This window comes from Aythya marila (assembly GCF_965140915.1).
Source record: "Aythya marila genome assembly, chromosome: W".
NCBI classification, from domain to species: Eukaryota; Metazoa; Chordata; class Aves; order Anseriformes; family Anatidae; genus Aythya; species Aythya marila.
This window is the reverse complement of record NC_139081.1, coordinates 14,311,696-14,330,019: the sequence shown is the minus strand read 5'-3', so window position 1 is coordinate 14,330,019 and position 18,324 is coordinate 14,311,696. Positions and strand designations below refer to the sequence as shown.

Genomic DNA, 18,324 nt, shown 5'->3' with positions numbered 1-18,324 from the left:
AAGTTATGTTTTTATTGCTGATTTAAAGATTTGTGCTAATTAAAGCATAAAGATTTACTTACAAAACAGTTTAAGTGGTCATAGCAATATTCTTACTGGCATCTTTCATTTGATTTGGAATTATCCATGCATAATTTGTCATACAGTTAATGTAGTTTAAAGCCCTGAACAAAAAATCAATTACATTTTCCTCAATTTCTGCATCCAAAAGAGGAATTAAACTTTGAGATACAGACTCTTCAGCTTTCTATATTTCCAACTGTTGCATTTTCTGTGTAGCTGTGTAATTTTAAATGATTATTAAAAATTACTTTCCTAGAAAGTTTGCGATGCCCGTCACTTGTTTTTGTCCCAAGCATTTTCTTTAAAATTGTGTGAGGGGACATGCAAAAGCACTTGAGAACTTAAAGTAAATTTCTAATAATAGGTAGTAAACAGGTGGGGTGGTTTTACCGTGCTGGGCAGCTAAACTCTACCACAACTTCTGTCTCACTCCCCCCCCCTCAATAGAAGAGGGGAAGAAGAAAGTATGATGGAAAGAAAAAAACAACTCACAGGTTAAGATAAGAATAATTTAATTAAAAGAAAAAAAAAAAAGAAAAAAAAAAAAAAAAAAAGAAAAGGCCATGCTGAAGAAAAGGGGAAAGAAAAAAAATCATTCTATATTTCCCATCAACGAGCGTTGTTAGGCCATGTCCTGGGAAGCAGGGCCTCAATACGCATAGGGGATGATTGGAAGGACAGATATCTTCACAATGAGAGCCCCACCCTCCTTCCCCTTTCCCACCTTTTATTGCTGAATGTGACATCATATGGTATGGAATATCCCTTTGGTTGGTTTAGGTCAGCTGCCCTGGTGATGTCCCCTCCCCACTGGCTTTGGGGGGTTTGGAGAGAGTCTTGATGTTGTGCCAGCACTGCTCAGCAATAGCAAAAACATTGGTGTGATATCAGGGCTGTTCCAGCTACAAGTGCAGAGCACAACACTATATGGGTCGTTGCAGGGAAAGTTAACTCCATTCCAGCCACACCCAGTACAACAGGATGCTTCAGGAAAACCATGTTAAAATACTATCTGTTTAACTATCTGTTAAGTGGTACTTTAGTAGTAATTATTTTTCATTATTGTATATGGCAGTGCCAAGTAAGTTTATATCTTTTATTTTTTTAAGAAGGAGCTTTATTTTCTGAATGGGACTATATGTCATTGCATTCTGGTTAACAAGACTAGATTTGGTGTTTTCATAGAATCACAGAATGGCTTGGGTTGAAAGGGACCTTAAAGATCATCTAATTCCAACCCCCCTGCCATGAGCAAGGACACTTTCCTCTAGACCAGGTTGCTCAAAGCCCCATCCAGCCTGGCCTTAAACATTTCCAGGGATGGGGAATCCAAAACTTCTCTGGGCAACCTGTTCCAGTGCCTTACCACCCTCAGAGTAAAGAATTTCTTCCTAATATCTAATCTAAGTCTACCCTCTTTTAGCTTAAAGCCATTACTCCTTGTCCAATACTACACTTCCTGACAGACTCCCTCTCCAGCTTTCCTGTAGGCCCCCTTTAGGTACTGGAAGGCTGCAATGAGATCTCCCTGGAGCCTTCTCTTCTCCAGGCTGAACAACCCCAACTCTCTCAGCCTGTCTTTGTAGGAGAGATATTCCAGCCCTCTGATCACCTCTGTGGCCCTCCTCTGGACTCGTTCCATGTTCTTCTTGTGCTAGGGGCCCCAGATCCAAACACAGTACTCCAGGTGGGGTCTCATGAGAGCAGAGTAGAGAGGGGAGAATCACCTCCCTCAACCGTCTCGCTATGCTTCTTTTGATGCAGCCCAGGATATGGTTGACTTTCTGGGCTGCAAGCGCACAATGCCTGCTCATGTTGATCTTCTTATCAACCAAGACCCCCAGGTCCTTCTCATCAGGGCTGCTCTCAATCCATTCTCCTCCAAGCCTGTATTTGTGCTTGGGATTGCCTCAACCCAGCTGTAGGACCTTGAAGGTCTTGTTGAACTTCTAATGAGGTTTGCATGGGCCCAACTCTCAAGCCTGTCCAGGACCCTCTGGATGGCATTTCTTCCCTCCAGCATGTCAACCGCACCACACAGCTTGGTGTCATCGGCAAACTTGCTGAGGGTGCACTCAACCTCACTGTCCATGAGAGAGATGATCTCCACTAGAGAGATCATCTAGTTCCAACCCCCCCCCCACCCCGCCACCCACTAGATCAGGTTGCCCAGGGCCCCATCTAACCTGTCCTTGAACACCTCCAGGGATGGGGCATCCACAGCTTCTCAGGGTAATCTGTTCCAATGTGTTACCTTCCTCAGTGAAGAATTTCCTCCTAACATCTAATCCAAATCTACCCTCTTTTAGTTTAAAACTGTTTCCCCTTATCCTATCATTATCTGCCCCTGTAAAATGTCACTCCCCAAATCACACTCTCCAAATTTCCATCAAAGGATGTTTTATACATCCTTATTTCCTTATGAAAGAAGGCATTGCACCTTAACTTATGTTCTTCGGCAGAAATCACTTAGCAATACCAGAGTGCTAACAAGCAAAGCCCAAATACGTGTTATTACAATCAATAGTGCAGAAAATATTTTCTTGAAACTAAGGGTGTTTTTTGTATTTTCTTTGTGTGTGTATTTTTTTAACTTATCTCATTTTTTCTTAATTTTTAAAGTTTATGTTTTATGAAATAATATTGCTTAGATAATGAAATGTCTTTGCATCATTCAAGTGCAGGTTATATTACAGTACTTCGAGAAGCACAGTGGAAATTCAAATCCTTGAGGTTCTATATGCCACTATTTAGTATACTAAAGTATTCATACTTTTTTTTTTTTTTTTTAAGGAAGGATGAAATTATTAGGAAGAATAAAGACCTATGCCATTATAATGTGTACAGTTCCAGGCAGAAAGTAATTAAGTAATCAACTATATTACTTTTTACCTAGAGAATTTTTAACATATTTTTAAGAGGAGAAATCTAGGTATAAATTAGGAATACCGATACCAAGCTCCAAATTTAGGAGGCAGTGTCGCATTCTACTAATACAAATTGTGTTGATAAATTCCTTTGTTATCTTCTAGGGGGTTCAGTTGCTCATTTATCAAGTAATTATGGAGCCTTCAAAGAATCAGTTATTATTAATTACACAGAACAACTCTTATGTGGCCTTTCTTACCTACATGAGAATCAGATAATCCTTAGACATGTTAAAGGTAAGAATTATTTAGAGTATCTTTTAAAAAGTAATATTTGGAAGGCAACATCTATTTTGGCTTGACACCTATTGCTTCTCTTGTATGCCATCTCAAGAGTAGTATCGCTATTGGGTTTATCTGATCATACTTAAGAACCTTTACTTTACAGAAATTAACCAGAACATTCATGGAGTGGGTTTACGTGGCAAGGTTTTGGTAGCAGGGAGCCATAGGGGTGGTTTCTGTGAGAAAGATCTAGAAGCTGCCCCATGTTTGGGAAGGGCCCCATTGTTTTCCAGATCTGAGCCAATAAGCGATGTTGTTTTGCGCCTCTGTGAGAGCATATTTAAGACAGGGAAAAAAACGCTGCGCCACACAGCAGCCGGGAGAGTCAAGGGAGTGAGAGAACAGCCTTGCACCAAGGTCAGTGTAGAAGGAGGGGGAGAGGTGCTCCAGGCGCCGGAGCAGAAGTCCCCTGCGGCCTGTGGTGAGGACCATGGTGAAGCAGGATGTCCCCCTGCAGCCCATGGAGTACCACGGTGGAGCAGGGTTCCACGCTGCAGCCCGTGGAGGAGACCACGGTGGAGCAGGTGGCCCTGCACCGACGGAGGCTGCCGCCTGTGGAAGACCCCTGCCGGAGCAGATTCCGGGACGGACCTGTAGCCCGTGGAGAGGAGACCACGCAGGAGCAGGTGACCCGGCAGGAGCTGCTGCCCGTAGGGGAGCCAGGTTGGAGCAGTTTTCTCCTGAGGGATGGACCCCGTGGTACGGACCCATATCTGGAGCAGTTCTGAAAGAGCTGCTGCCTGTGGGAAGCCCACGCCAGATCAGTTCATCAAGGACTGCATCCCGTGGGTGGGACCCCACAGCACAGGGGACGAGAGTGACCGAGAAGGAGCGGCAGAGAAGAAGTGCTGTAGACTGACCATAACCCCCATTCCCCGTTCCCCTGCGCCGCTCGGGGGGAGGAGGTGGAAGAGGGTGGATGGGGGGGAAGGTGCTTTTGTTTTTTTTTTCCTTTGTTTTCTCACTTCTCTCGCTTGTTAGTTGTAGGCAATAAATCTTACTATCTCCTTATGCCGAGTCTGTTTTGCCCGTTACAATAATTATTGCGTGATTTTCTCGTCCTTATCTCAATCCTTGAGCCCTTTTCACATATTTTCTCCCCATTCCTCTTTGAGGAGGGGGAGTGAGAGAGCGGCTGTGGTGGAGCTCGGCTGCCCACTCGAGCGGAACCACGACAATTACACAGAACAACTCTTATGTGGCCTTTCTTACCTACATGAGAATCAGATAATCCATAGACATGTTAAAGGTAAGAATTATTTAGAGTATCTTTTAAAAAGTAATATTTGGAAGGCAACATCTATTTTGGCTTGACACCTATTGCTTCTCTTGTATGCCATCTCAAGAGTAGTATCGCTATTGGGTTTATCTGATCATACTTAAGAACCTTTACTTTACAGAAATTAACCAGAACATTCATGGAGTGCTTGGGAACTGCTGTTGCCAGCACATGGAGTGCTGAGCCAATAGTTTAGAAAAATTGGTTTTCTGGATTTTTTCAAATAAAATATAAAGTTACCATATAGCTTTAAAGATTAGTTAGTTAAATTTATGTAAATATTTACTGCGAAGTGATAGTAAAATCTGTGAACGATCCAAAATAAAGAGGTCATCTGGTCTCTAATGTATAGGAATATTGTGATGGGTTTTCTTCCTTCATCCTAATTGAACATAAACACATTTGTGCTGTGTGACAAACAAAATTTGGACTTTACTGGGAAATCCCAGTCTTATTAAACTTCAGCCTTTAATGTCATTATAACTATCCACGAACTGGAGAGAGATCCAAATAAGTAGCAATGTAACAATGACAAACACTTGCCTTCTAATATTTTTTCTTTAAAATAGGAAAATTTTCAATTGCTATGTAATTATCTTCAAGACATCTCAAAGCTAAATAAGAACGAAATGTGTAAATTTCACAGGGAGGTGCAGTCACTGAAAATCTTCAGGGTTTGAGTGCACCAATTTCTTTCATTATTCTAGCTTCAGCCATTGTTCCAGAATCCAGTGTTTGCCCTACTTTGAAAATTTGATTGCTTCTCTAAATCTCTCAGATGTCCTCAAGTTGTGTGCAGTATCACTCAGGCATAACAGAAAAAGTGACATTATTAGACTTGTCCTTAATTTTTAGATTTTCTTGATACTGAGGGTGGGAAGCATCAACCTATTTATAGTTTTGAAACAGAGGGAGGAAGATTGTTCATCCATTTGCCTTTAATAGAAAACCAACTAACAGTATTTTTATTATGCTGTTGACAGGTGCCAATTTGCTAATTGACAGCACAGGTCATAGATTAAGAATTGCTGATTTTGGAGCTGCAGCCAGGTTGGCATCAAAAGGAACTGGTGCTGGCGAGTTTCAGGGACAGTTGTTGGGAACTATTGCATTTATGGAACCAGAGGTAAGAAAACAGTTCTAGAAGTTACTTCAAAAAGTTTGTTTGAACTCTGTAAGCTAATTCATGCAGTCAAATAACAGAAAACTGATGTAAATGCTTCTAACATATTTTAAGTGTACTTGTTCTAAAGAATAGAAATTATTTCAACATGGCAGTAATTAAATTTCTTTCTTGTTGTCAAAGTTGTTATAAGTAGTTCGTTGCAAAATATAGCATGAGTACTGTTACAAAAGCCTAAATAACCATTTGGTCAAAAGCTTGCAAGATTATTTGATTTGTCCCTTGATCAGGCACTTTGTTTCTACAGCTGTATAAGTCTAATGGCATTTGCATCACTGATCACTCTGTTAACCTGAAATGTTAATCAGAATGCACTTGATTGATTTTTTTTCAGTATCTAAATTACTTAGTTAGGAGACTTTGAAGTGGATAATCTGAGCTTTAATTTGTCTATCTGTTCAGGTTCTGAGAGGTCAGCAATATGGTAGGAGTTGTGATGTGTGGAGCGTTGGCTGTGTTGTTATAGAAATGGCTTGTGCTAAGCCTCCCTGGAATGCAGAGAAACATTCCAATCATCTTGCTCTGGTATTTAAGGTGAGGTATTTGTTGCTACAAATGACACTGACCAATTTCATATACAGAAGTGTGAATTTTAGAAAAGTATGCAAGTAGAAGGGGTTGCTGGGGTTGTTCCAATGGCCCTTCTTTATAATAGAGCTGTTAGTAAAAAGGTAATACTGATATCAATATACTAATCATACTGACTTTGAAAAAAAAAAAAAAAAAAGCTACCAGCAATAATATGCAGAAAAATCCCTGTTAGAAGACACATAATGTAACAGGCTAAAAAAAGTTAGGAAGTAGAGATCCAATCTTCTTCCTAGAGTCAAGAATTTGAAGTCTTTTTTACAATCCTGTAAAATATGGGAGCAAAAGAAAAGTGTTTCTAACATAAAACATTTATATGTGTATTCATATTTCATAGTGGGGAATGCTGTTTGGTGAAACGTGATTTTCCACGACCAGATTTCACTGAAAGATATTTACCATTATGCCATACTATATATGAGTATTGTCCCTCCCTTTTGTAGGTCATCAATTTCAGCATTCATTTTTCTCACTAAAATCAACTAAGTATATTTGTTTCTAAAAATCAAGTTGAACTGTAGGCATGAATGAAGAAAATACTGTCACAGGTGAAGAAAGTGATTAGCATCTTCGCTAGCGTGAGTGAATAAAGTGTTTCCACAAAACAGAACTAGCACAGCAATAAGCTCTTCAGAAGGGACAGGCAGCACAGAAGGGGTGGTGGTGTGGCTCTCTGTATTAGAGAATCTTTCGATGTTGTAGAACTTGAGGCTGGGAATGACAAGGCTGAGTCCCTGTGGGTTAGGATCGGCGGGAAGGCCAACAAGGCTAGCATCCTGGTCGGGGTCTGTTATAGACCGCCGAACCAGGATGAGGAGATGGATGAGGAGTTCTACAGGCAGCTGACAGAAATTGCGAAATCGTCGGCGCTTGTACTCGTGGGGGACTTCAACTTCCCTGACATATCCTGGAAACACAACACAGCCCAGAGAAAGCAATCTAGGAGGTTTCTGAAGAGCATGGAAGATAACTTCCTGATGCAGCTGGTTAGTGAGCCTACCAGGGGTGGTGTCCCGCTAGACCTTCTCTTCACAAACAGAGAAGGACTGGTGAGAGATGTGGTGGTCGGGAGCTGTCTTGGGCAGAGTGAGCACGAAATGGTGGAGTCCTCTATTCTTGGCGAGGCCAAGAAGGGGACCAGTAAAACTTCTACATTGGATTTCTGGAGGGCTGACTTTGAGCTGCTCAGGACACTGGTTGGCAGAGTCTCTTGGGAGGCGGTTCTGAAGGGCAGAGGAGTCCAGGAAGGCTGGGCACTCCTCAAGAAGGAAATCTTAATGGCGCAGGAGCGGTCTGTCCCCACGTGCCCAAAGACGAGCCGGCATGGAAGAAGACCAGCCTGGCTCAACAGAGAGTTGCAGCTTGAGCTTAGGAGAAAAAAGAGGGTTTATAATCTTTGGAAAAAAGGGCGGGCCACTGAGGAGGAATATAAGGATGTTGCGAGGCTGTGCAGGGACAAAATAAGAAAGGCCAAAGCTCATCTGGAGCTCAATCTGGCTACTGTCGTTAAAGACAACAAGAAATCTTTTTACAAATACATCAACGCAAAACGGAGGACTAAGGAGAATCTCCATCCTTTACTGGATGCAGAGGGAAACTTAGTTACAAGACATGAAAAAAAGGGTGAGGTGCTAATGCCTTCTTTGCCTCAGTCTTTAGCGGCAATACCGGTTGTTCTCTGGATACCCAGTACCCTGAGCTGGTGGAAGGGGATGGGGAGCAGGATGTGGCCCTCACTATCCACGAAGAACTGGTTGGTGACCTGGTACGGCACTTGGATGTGCACAAGTCGATGGGGCCGGATGGGATCCACCCAAGGGTACTGAGAGAACTGGCGGAGGAGCTGGCCAAGCTGCTTTCCATCATTTATCAGCAGTCCTGGCTACTGGGGGAGGTCCCAGTTGACTGGTGGCTACCAAACGTGATACCCATCTACAAGAAGGGCCGGAGGGCAGACCCGGGGAACTATAGGCCTGTCAGTTTGACCTCAGTACCAGGGAAGCTCATGGAGCAGATTCTCTTGAGTGTCATCATGCAGCACTTGCAGGGCAAGCAGGCGATCAGGCCCAGTCAGCATGGGTTTATGAAAGGCAGGTCCTGCTTGACGAACCTGATCTCCTTCTATGACAAAGTGACGTGCTGGGTGGGTGAGGGAAAGGCTGTGGATGTGGTCTACCTTGACTTCAGCAAGGCTTTTGACACCATCTCCCACAGCATTCTCCTCAAGAAACTGGCTGCTCTTGGCTTGGACTGGCATACACTTCATTGGGTTAGAAACTGGCTGGATAGCCGGGCCCAAAGAGTTGTGGTGAATGGAGTCAAATCCAGCTGGAGGCCAGTCACTAGTGGCATTCCCCAGGGCTCGCTGCTGGGGCCGGTCCTCTTTAATATCTTCATCGATGATCTGGATGAGGGCATTGAGTACACCATCAGTACGTTTGCAGATGACACCAAGTGAGTGTGTTGATCTTTTTGACGGTAGGAAGGCTCTGCAGGAGGATCTGGATAGGCTGCACCGATGGGCTGAGGTCAACTGCATGAAGTTCAACAAGGCCAAGTGCCGGGTCCTGCACCTGGGGCGCAACAACCCCAAGCAGAGCTACAGGCTGGGAGATGAGTGGGTGGAAAGCTGCCTGGCGGAGAAGGACCTGGAAGTATTGGTGGATAGTCGGCTGAATATGAGCCAGCAGTGTGCTCAGGTGGCCAAGAAGGCCAACGGCATCCTGGCTTGTATAAGAAGCAGCGTTGCCAGCAGTTCTAGGGAACTGATTGTCCCCCTGTACTCAGCTCTAGTGAGGCCTCACCTCGAGTACCGTGTTCAGTTTTGGGCCCCTCGCTACAAGAAGGACATCGAGGTGCTCGAGCGAGCCCAGAGAAGGGCAACGAAGCTGGTGAGGGGTCTGGAAAACAAGCCTTAGGAGGAGCGGCTGAGGGAGCTGGGGTTGTTCAGCCTGGAGAAGAGGAGGCTCAGGGGCGACCTTATCGCTCTCTATAGGTACCTCAAGGGAGGCTGTAGCGAGGTGGGGGTTGGTCTGTTCTCCCACGTGCCTAGTGACAGGACGAGGGGGAATGGGCTAAAGTTGCACCAGGGGAGTTTTAGGTTGGATCTTAGGAAGAACTTCTTTACCGAAAGGGTTGTTAGGCATTGGAACAAGCTGCCCAGGGAAGTGGTTGAGTCACCATCCCTGGAGGTCTTTAAAAGACATTTAGATGTAGAGCTTAGTGATATGGTTTAGTCGAGGACTGGTTAGTGTTAGGTCAGAGGTTGGACTCGATGATCTTGAGGTCTCTTCCAACCTAGAAATTCTGTGTGTGATTCTGTGTGATTCTGTGAGATATTCAAATAAGAGATCTAATTGTCTTAATGATTCAGTGGTCTGTGTGAATCTGGTGGTGTAATCCTAGTGTTCCATCTGAGAAAGACTGCCCTTCAGGGTGGTAGCAGAAATGCAGTAAAGACAATGCAAGAAAGCATACCCAGTTTAACATATATTGTAGCATCGTTCTGTTAAATCTATCTATGTGCTTGCTTATGCTATTGTCATGGTTTAACCCAACCGGCAGCTAAACACCACACAGCTGTTCGCTCACCCTCCCCCCTCCCTCTCTGGGACGGGGGAGAGAAATGGAAAGTGAAGCCCGTGAGTTGAGATAAAGACAGTTTAATAAGACAGGAAAAGAATAATAATAATAATAATAATAATAATAATAATAATAATAATAATAGTGATAATAGTACTACTAATAATAATGTGTACAAACAAGTGATGCACAATGCAATTCCTCACTACCCGCTGACCGATGCCCAGACTAACCCCGAGCAGTCCAGCCCCCCCCTCCCGGAGCTGGAGCGGCTGCAGGAACTGGAGTTGGAGCAGTTGCAGGAGCTGGGACTGGAGTAGCGGCAGGAGCTGGAACTGGAGCGGTTGTAGGAGCTGGAACTGGAGCAGCTGCAGGAGCTGGAACTGGAGCGGCTGCAGGAGCTGGGACTGGAGCGGCTGCAGAGTCCACCGTAGGGGTCACAGTGGCCCTTGGATCTGTCACAGGGCTTGGAGTGGCCGCAGGGTCTGTCACTAAGTTGATAGCAGTATCAATGGCAGCTCGATAGGCATGAGCCAGGCCCCAGCATGTTACAATGATTTGTGTCACTTTGGAACTGCCAGAATCATGACACCTTTTTTTCAAGCATTCTGCCAGTTTTTGAGGATTTTGCAGTTGTTCAGGGGTGAATTTCCAAAACACCGGGGGTGCCAACTGCTCTAGATGCCTGCCCATATCCTCCCATACTCCCTGCCACCCACAACTATACTGCCTCCGGGCAGATCTCCGGATGAGCTTCCTAAGTAGTTGTTTAACTTTAAGCAGAATCTGAAGTGCATTCAGGAGGCAGAACAACAAGACCATGCTGGTCTGAGTATCCCAAGGATATTCAATATCTTGGAGAGCTATTGTAACAAGCTCGCAGGATAAGAGGGTGGTGAAGGAGGAAGGGAGAGTGATCCAGGAGGATACAGGGGTGGTGAAGGAGAAAGGGAGAGTAATCAAGTAAGAAAAAATATCTTCCCCTTTCCCCTCCACAGATTGACTCCCTAATGGAAAAAAACAATAGGTATAATTGCTAATAGTTTCCAAGATACAGTTTCCAAAGTACAGAGTCGACGATGTTACTGAGTACAAATACCAAGTTAGAGTCATGACCAGATATCTCATCGTCTCATAAGCCATTGCTACAACACTCAGTACCATAATGATCTGAAACCAGGGCCCGGAGAGGATAAACAACATGACAGAGAGCAAATACAGAAAATAATGCACTATAATACTCAATTTGGAAAACAGGCGCAGCAGAGTTGAGATTAAAGCAATCAGCATTATGACAAGTGACTATTAAGCAGGTCTAATACTTACACCAATTTTAGTTTAACACACTCTGGTCAGATCTGCCCTTATCTCAACCTTTCGAGCCCCACGTTGGGCGCCAAAAAGACTGTCGTGGTTTAACCCGGCCGGCAGCTAAACACCACGCAGCCGTTCGCTCACCCTCCCCCCTCCCTCTCTGGGACGGGGGAGAGAAATGGAAAGTGAAGCCCGTGAGTTGAGATAAAGACAGTTTAATAAGACAGGAAAATAATAATAACAAAAATAATAATAACAATAATAATAATAATAATACAATGGTGATAATAGGAAAGTAATAATAATATGTACAAACAAGTGATGCACAATGCAATTGCTCACCACCTGCTGACCGATGCCCAGCCTAACCCCGAGCAGTCCGGCCCCCTCCCCCCGGCTAGCCACCCCTATATATTGTTTAGCATGACGTCAGATGGTATGGAATACCCCTTTGGCTAGTTTGGGTCACCTGTCCTGGGTCTGTCCCCTCCCAGCTCTTACTGCACCCCCAGCCTGCCTGTTGGCAGGACAGAGCAAAAAGGCTGAGATGTCCTTGGCTTGGTATAAGCACTGCTCTGCAACAATTAAAACATCGGGGTGTTATCAGCACTCTTCTCATCCTAAGCCAAAACACAGCATTCCACCAGCTACTAGGAAGAAAATTAATTCTGTTCTAACTGAAACCAGGACAGCATTCTACCAGCTACTAGGAAGAAACACCCTCATCATCAATCTTTAAACAGCAATTACTAAAGTTAAATTTTCCACAGACTTCTCCTTCTTGTGCTAGTAAATAATCCAAAGCTAAGCTATTTTGATACAAAGCAGTTCTCATCTTGGTATTTTGCTTTGCAATTAATCCAAGTGCATCTCCGGCTTTATTTATAACTATTTCTATTACAGCTAGTAACCTAATTATTCTATTAAGTATATATATTGGGGTCCTATAGCCCCAGGATCTGTCTTCTGCCCACATAGCTGGATCATAATAGGCAAACGCCTTCAATCAAGGGGTTGGGCCTGCTTTCAGGGTCGATTGAGGCTTGTGTTACCGTTCAGCCTATCAGGGTGATCCAGCTCCTGGAAAACTAATCACAATTTTATATAGGTTTAAAAAAAAAGAGGTTCTTATGTTATTTTCTCAGGACAACCTGACCTTAGTGTGGGAGAAGTCCGGTCAAGGCCCTCTCACTCGGCAGTCAATACCCATAGGGGTTGCCTCCCTCGGTAGACCATACATACCGCAGTGGAGGGTCCTGCCCCGGTCTTGCCTTCTCCCTTTCCTCCCTTCAGGCTTGTCCCCTTTATTTGGCATCCTTAATTCATGCAGACCCTCGTTGACAGAATATTAGTTCTTCCTTAGCTTGCATTTCAGTTCCCCAGGAGCGGACTCAAACCTCCAAGTTGAACATATAAAACCAAAAGCACCTAAACCAACCAAAGGGATATTCCATACCATATGATGTCACACTCAGCAATAAAAGGTGGAAAGAGGAAGAAGAGGGGAGGGGTGAGCTCTCATGGTGAAAACGTCTGTCCTCCCGAACACCGGCTATGTGCGTTGAGGCCCTGCTTCAAGGACGTGGTCAAGCATCGCTCATTTGTGGGAAGTAGAGAGTAATTTCTTTCCTCTGCACTTCCACATAGCCTATACTTGTTTTGTTTTGTTTTTCCCTTTCCCCCTCCCTTTTCCCCTTTCCCTTTTTTCCCTTTAAGCCAATTGTTTAATTAATAATAATCTTTCCTTAATATTTTTTTACCTTTTAATTAAATTATCTTTATCTCAACCCGTGAGTTGTTCTTTCCATTCCTTCTTCCCTTCCTCTTCTACAGAGGGGGAGTGAGAGAGCGGTTGTGGTGTTCAGCTGCCTAGCACAGTAAAACCACCACAAGCATGCTGCTCCAACTTCCAGCAAGCAGTCCTTCAGACAAAGAAATTAAGGTTCTGACCAGGGGCCCTGCCTCCAGCCGGGGGGAGGAAAGGGACAATCGAGTTTATTGGACTGTGTGGATTCAATGGCCTGGCACGTCAGACGCACAGAAGTATAAGGCTTTAGTAGACACCGGTGCACAATGTACTGTAATGCCATCGAGCTATAAAGGGCCAGAGCCCATCTGTATTTACGGAGTGACAGGGGGATCTCAGCAGTTGACTGTATTGGAGGCTGAAGTGAGTCTGACTGGGAATGAGTGGCAAAAGCACCGTATTGTGACTGGCCCGGATGCTCCATGTATCCTTGGCATAGACTATCTCAGAAGAGGATATTGCAAGGACCCAAAAGAGTTCTGGTGGGCTTTTGGTATAGCTGCCTTAGAGACAGAGGGCATTAAACAATTGCCTACCTTCCCCGGTCTCTCAGAGGACCCTTCTGTTGTGGGGTTGCTGAGGGTCGAAGAACAGCAAGTGCCAATCGCTACCACAACTGTGCACCGGCAGCAATATCGCACCAACCGAGACTCATTCACCTTTTAATAGTCCCCTATGGCCAGTGCAAAAGTCTAATGGTGAGTGGAGACTAACAGTGGACTATCGTGGCCTGAACGAAGTCACACCACCGAGTGCTGCAGTGCCGGACATGCTAGAACTCCAGTACAAACCAGAATCAAAGGCAGCCAAGTGGGATGCCACAACTGATATCGCTAATGCATTTTTCTCCATCCCTCTAGCAGCAGAGTGCAGGCCACAGTTTGCTTTCACTTGGAGGGGCGTCCAATACACCTGGAATCGGCTGCCCCAGGGGTGGAAACACAGCCCTACCATTTGCCATGGACTGATCCAGTCTGCGCTGGAGCAGGGGGAAGCTCCTGAACACCTGCAGTATATCGATGACATTATTGTGTGGGGTGACACAGCAGAGGAAGTTTTCGAGAAAGGGAAGAAAATAGTCCAAATCCTTCTGAAAGCCGGTTTTGCCATAAAGCAAAATAAAGTCAAAGGACCTGCACGAGAGATCCAGTTTTTAGGAATAAAATGGCAAGATGGACGTCATCAAATTGCAATGGATGTGATCAACAAAATAACAGCTATGTCTCCACCAACTAACAAAAAAGAAACACAGACTTTCCTAGGTGTTGTGGGGTTTTTGAGAATGCGCATGCCAAATTACAGTCTGATTGTAAGCCCGCTCTACCAAGTAACCCGTAAGAAGAATGAGTTTGAATGGGGCCCTGAACAACGACAAGCCTTTGAACAAATCAAGCAGGAAATAGTTCATGCAGTAGCCCTTGGGCCAGTTTGAACAGGACCAGTTGTAAAGAATGTGCTCTACACTGCAGCCAGGGAGAATGCCCCCACCTGGAGCCTCTGGCAGAAAGAGTCCTGGGAAACGCAAGGTCGTCCTCTGGGGTTTTGTAGTCGGGGATACAGAGGATCTGAGCTTGGGGCCATAGGAGTGGCTTCTGTGAGAAGGATCCATGTTTGGTAAGGGCCCCGCTGCTGACCAGAGCCGAGCCAATAAGTGATGGTTTTTTGTGCCTCTGTGAGAGCATATTTAAGATAGGGAAAAAAACGCTGTGCCTCACAGCAGCTGAGAGAGTGAGAAGAGTGAGGAACTGCCTTGCAGGCACCCAGGTCAGTGAAGAAGGAGAGGTGCTCCAGGCACCGGAGCAGAAGTCCCCTGCGGCCTATGGTGAGGACCACAGTGGAGCAGGCTGTCCCCCTGCAGCCCGTGGAGGAAACTATGGTGGAGCAGGTGGACCTGCACCGACAGAGGCTGTGGCCTGTGGAATACTCCTGCTGGAGCAGATTCCGGGACAGACCTGTAGCCCGTGGAGAGGAGCCATATGGAGAGGAGCAGGTGACCTGGCAGGAGCTGCTGCCCATGTGGGACCCAGGTTGGAGCAGTTTGCTCCTGAGGGATGGACCCCATGGTACGGACCCATATCTGGAGCAGTTCTGGAAGAGCTGCTGCCTGTGGGAAGCCCACGCTGGATCAGTTCACCAAGGACTGCATCCCAAGGACTGACCCCACAGCACAGGGGACAAGAGTGACCTGGGTCTGTTCAGCCTTGAGAAGAGAAGACTGAGAGGGGATTTTATTAATATTTACAAATACCTTAAGTGTGGGAGACAAAGGGATTTGGCCAACCTCTTTTCAGAGGTTTGTGGGGACAGGGGAAGGGGCAATAGCCACAAAATGGATCACAGTAAGTTCCGCACCAACACGCGAAAGAACTTCTTCACAGTGAGGGTGACGGAGCACTGGAACTGGCTGCCCAGGAAGGTTGTGGAGTCTCCTTCTCTGGAGATATTCGAGACATGTCTGGACTCCTACCTGGGCAACCTGCACTAGGGAGCCTGCTTTGGCAGGGTTGGTTGGACTCAATGATCTCTTGAGGTCCCTTCCAACCCCTACAGTTCTGTGATTCTGTTAAAATGTCGGAGGTGGAAGGCTGCTGTATGGAGTCCTATGCGACGAGCTGCAGAAGCTGCTGAGGGAGAAGGTGAATCGAGTCAGTTTGCAGAAGTGAAGGCCATTCAGCTGGCTTTAGATATTGCTGAATGAGAAAAGTAGACAGTTCTCCATCTCTACACTGATTCATGGATGGTAGCAAATGCCCTGTGAGGGTGGTTACAGCAATGGAAACAGAGCAACTGGCAGTGCAAAGGCAAACCCATCTGGGCTGCTGCATTGTGGCAAGATATAGCTGATCGGGTAGAGAACCTGGCTGTAAATGTATGCCACATAGATGCTCACATGCCCAAGAATCGGGATACTGAAGAACATCAGAAAAACCAGCAGGTGGATCAGGCTGCTAAGATTGAAGTGGCTCAGGTGGACCTGGACTGGCAACATAAGGGTGAATTATTTATGGTTCGATGGGCCCATGACACCTCAGGCCATCAAGGAAGAGCTGCAACATACAGATGGGCTTAGGATCAATGGGCAAACCTGACCATGACTGCTATTGCACAAGTTATTCATGATTGTGAAACATGCTGCAATCAAGCAAGCCAAGTGGTTAAAGCATCTTCGTTATGGGGGAGGAATGGAGAGGTCCGATGTGTACCTCAAGGGGATCTGATGTTGGGTGGGAATAGCCCACGAGTTGAATTGTATTATGTTAATTATTATATAATGCTGTATGTCATCACTACCTTGATTGCTACATGTCAATGTCCCATTAATGGTATCACAGTAACAGCCATGCAGATAATGATGAATGAATTTTGATAGAATTGGACAAGCACAGTGGTGTGATGGAACCAGAACGAGCTTTAGCATGTGATGATCCAACATCACACATCATCCCTTCTGCCCTGAAAGACTGCTGGGACAGATAGAGCCCAAAGTCAGTCACAGACTCCACAAGCTCAGTGGACATTTTATATACATATATGAAGGTGGTGACTAATTGGAATGTATTGGGAAGTGTGGGACCTAAGCATGACATAAATGGTATGGAATAAGGGGTGGCTATTGTCCTGGTTTTGGCTAGGAGAGAGTCAATTTTCCTCCTAGTAGCTGGCATGGTGCTGTGTTTGGGATTTAGGATGAGAATAATGTTGATAACACACAGGTGTTTTAATTGTTGCAGAGCAGTGCTTACACTAAGCCAAGGACTTTTCAGCTTCTCACTCTGTCCTGCCAGCAGGCAGGCTGGGGGTGCAGCAGGAGCTGGGAGGGGACAGACCCAGGACAGGTGACCCAAACTAGCCAAAGGGGTATTCCATCCCATCTGACGTCATGCTGAACAATTAATATGGGGGGCTGGCTGGGGTGGGGAGGGATGGATCTGCTGCTTGAGGATAGGCTTGTCAGCTGGTGGTGAGCAATTGCATTGTGTATCACTTGATTTGTACACACTATTATTATTATTATTATTATTATTATTATTATTATTATTATTATCCTTTCTTTTCTATCCTAATAAAGTGTCTTTATCTAATCCCATAAGCTTTCACTTTTTTTTCCTGATTTTCTCCTGTCCCACAAGGGGGTGGGGGGAGGGTGAATGAACAGCTGTGTGGAGCTTAGCTGCCAGCTGGGTTAAACCTCAACAATAAATCATCTTAATTTCAGTCAGCCTATTGTAAGTAGACGCATTAGTTATTAGGCAACTGATTTGTATTGTCTGTCCTGAAATGGCTTGAAGTTCAGCCATCCGAAGAGAGTCATTCCAACTCCACTCATCTTTTGAAAACACTTCATCTCCTTGTATAGCTAGAGTTGAGAGATTTAAGTTCTTTTGTTTTGCAGTTTTCCAACACTTGCACTATATCGTGACAATGCATTGTTCCAAGGGTCATTATGACATGTCATGGTGAAACACCTCAGCTCCATGCACAACCACAGTAGCCAAGTTTAAGTTTTCCCTGACGGCACGTGTTCCCTTAATTCCAGTGTATTTAACGTGGACTTGGGATCGTGGCCATTCTGTGTCTTTTTGGCTATGAACCAAAGGGGATTGCATTAAGGTCAGGGTAAAGTATAGTTTTATCAATTCAAACTGCTGATTTTTCATTCTCCAACTGTCTACATGCAGTTCACTCAGGATTCCTGTGAACACAAAAGGAAAGAAAATATGCTTGGTTGTATTCAACCGGCAGGGTTAAAAAGAGGGTGAAATCCACTGAGTGCTAATCCGGTGTACTTTTCCTGAACAATCTTTGGCTTGCCATGCGTAGAGTTTTTTGGGGATAGTTGGTACCATTGCTACTGTTCCAGTCTGAGGCATTTTTACCAGCACAGGTTGTCCAGTGTGAAATCCTGTAGGATATTCTCCTGGTTTAGTATAATGCTTGGGGTGATTGTATTGCTAGATGCACAGACTTTCATTTTGGTGCAGCCATCTAAGAATGGGCAGCACCTTGTATCAATGTCACTATTTCTGCCATGTTTGGAACTGTGGCAGTCAAAGGTATGGTATTAGCATTTAACTGTCTGTAATCCATGGTAAAACACCATTGCCCGGTTGGTTTCTTTACCAGCCACACCAGTGAACTGTAAGGTGAATGAGTCCTTTTAATAATGCCTCTTTCTTCCAATTCTGTTACCACACTGTCAATCCCCATAAGTGCTGCTGCTGGCAATGGATATTGCCAAACATTAGTGATTTTAGAGGGGGGTAAGGGTATAAATGTTTGTAACAGACAATCTCAC

General features: G+C 45.0%; 1 pseudogene across 1 annotated transcript in view; it reads left to right on the top strand.

Annotated features, from left to right (window-relative positions):
- LOC309889512 (mitogen-activated protein kinase kinase kinase 1-like) overlaps positions 1 to 6,401 on the top strand; it is a 37,730-nt pseudogene extending 31,329 nt beyond the window's left edge. The window contains exons 17-20 of the transcript in view: positions 3,096 to 3,227; positions 5,538 to 5,680; positions 6,140 to 6,271; positions 6,393 to 6,401. The product of the transcript in view is annotated as a mitogen-activated protein kinase kinase kinase 1-like (transcript). The remainder of the gene's footprint in view (positions 1 to 3,095; positions 3,228 to 5,537; positions 5,681 to 6,139; positions 6,272 to 6,392) is intronic.
- The last annotated feature ends 11,923 nt before the right edge of the window (positions 6,402 to 18,324 follow it).